A 2356-nucleotide genomic window follows, 5' to 3' on the forward strand; every position below is an offset into this window, starting at 1 on the left:
CAAGCCGGCATAGTGGAATGCCCCTCCAGACTTGAAGGGTGTACTGGCTACTATTTAAACTAAACCCCACTTAGCGGACTATTTTTCCCCAAATTCCCATGCCGACATATCGGACCACTGACAAAAGCGGAGAAAAAAAAGTCAAACTACAAAAAACTAAGTGCGTTTAGTACTGCCTCATCGGGTGAATTCAAAACTCCGGAGGACGTGACGTGAAGTCTCGGAGAAGCCTTCAGTTGCTGGCTAAGAAGACCGATCAGCATCAGCACACTCAACTCCACCCATCCCGCCGCAACGCAGCAAGGGACACCAAACACATGCCCCCCTGGGACGGGATGGTGAAGCCTCATGTGCCAGTCAGGTCCAGTCAACCTGGCCAGGCTTCAGGCTACCCCGTTGGGCGCCATCTGCTATGGTAAGCATACGATGGGAGCAGCAGTGAATGCAGGCGGTATGACACAAAGGGGTGCTCTGTGGCTATTCATGTCGGCTGGGCTGGGTTCTTGCATTCACCACTGTTCCCTGCGTCATAGCAGAGAAAAGTCATGCCTGTCAAACATCTTCAGCTTCCGGCGTGGCCGGAAGTATCGGACGGACACATAAAGAAAATTCAAAAAAAAGCACAGTAAAAAAAAGCTGAAAAAAGAACGATAAATTAAATATCGAAAATAAAATTGAAAATCAAAAGAAACCAAGAATCTAACCAAACTAACAAAAATAAAATAAACAAACGAAATAAAAAAAACAAGGCCGAATATAAGGGCGCCACGCCCGGTGCTGGCCCACCCTCATCCGTGGCTATCAGCACACCCTAGTATTGATAACCCCATTATCGAATTCCTAATGTGCCCATTTTTAACTTATAGTTTTATTTATAATTCATTTTCTTATAACTAAATTAATCCTATTTCTTAAAGCTAACTCCTATCATCTAAAACTGGTAAGTATATTTACTTAACCTACTAGGTTGGTATGTCTCTTAAGTCTAAAGCAAGTGTGTTAATCGCAAGAGGGTAAGATAAGTATAGGTAACCAGAACTGAGGTAAATACATGAGGTAAGTGTTTACCCTAAAGTTAAATCTAATTAAGTGAACTAAGTTAAGGCTAGTTAAGTATATCTAGTATTTTCACAAAAAAAATGTATATCAAGTAATAGTGGGTAAATTTAAGTTAAGCGGGTAAGTAATTCAGGAAAGTCTAACAGGTAAGTAAGTCCGGTAAGAAAAATCAGGTAGGTAAGTCGGGTTGGTATATTTCGGAAAAGCAAGTCAGTCAGGTAAGTATTTAGTATTTTATTTTATGATATTGTGGCCACTTCGTGTTCATATGATTTATTAATCGTTATTACTTTAAATTCATTTTACTTAAATTTTTATTATTAATTTTATTTTATTCCCCCTCTTTCTTTATTTATATTAGGTTAACTCAGTTAATAACTTTCGTTTTATTTTTTTGAAATTGGTATTTATCTATCTATTAAAAATTAAGGGTATTTAGGTTCAAAGACTTTTTAGCTTCCCCTTTTGTAAATCTTAAAAATAAATGTTTTTTATCTTGTAGATAATTCAACCTTAATCTTTTCTATAGCTAAATTTATTTAGTACTAAATTTTATTTCTTCAATTGTATTCCTTTAACTAGTGCTCCCTTTCTTTATTTTATTTTCTCTAGCTAGGAGACAAACCATTTATGGTTGCCCTTGTTATTAATTTTAAGCGAGCTTTAGATATACCTTAAGCATATATAAATTGCTTTTCAGTTTACGTTATGTTCTTAATTTCCCTACATGTTATCCGATTTTAATCTGGTTTATCTCTTATTATTAAAGCCACGTTTTAGTTTTATGTGGTTTCTTTTAGTTCGTTTAAGGGAAAAAAATCTTTGCTTTACGTTCAGTCAATGAGAAATTTTTTTCCACTTTGAATTTATCTGGAAATCACCCACCGTTGCAGCAGGCCGGTGGTGGAGCCTGCTGTTGTTGTTGTAGCTGGTTGTTGTCGTCGTTGCTAGTTGGTGTTGTTGTAGCGGGTGGTTGGAGTTGTAGCCGGTTGTTGTCGTCGTTGCTAGTTGGTATTGTTGTAGCTGGTGGTTGGAGTTGTAGCCGGTTGTTGTCGTCGTTGCTAGTTGGTGTTGTTGTAGCTGGTGGTTGGAGTTGTACCCGGTTGTTGCCCATGTGGCTGCGGTGTTGTAGCCGTTGTGGTTGTTGCCTTTCTGTGGCGGTTAAGCTGTGAGCGCTGCTGTGATGCAGTCGTTAGAGCAGCTGCCTGTGTGGCTGCGGCTGGGGCAGCCGTTGCTTTGGTTGCCGCCTTGGCTCTGGCGGTTGCGGGGTTGCGATGTCGCTGCCTCGTTGCAGCCG

Source organism: Rhagoletis pomonella, unplaced genomic scaffold, assembly GCF_013731165.1.
Source record: "Rhagoletis pomonella isolate Grant_MI unplaced genomic scaffold, Rhpom_1.0 Rhpom_scaffold_00024, whole genome shotgun sequence".
Classification (NCBI taxonomy): Eukaryota; Metazoa; Arthropoda; class Insecta; order Diptera; family Tephritidae; genus Rhagoletis; species Rhagoletis pomonella.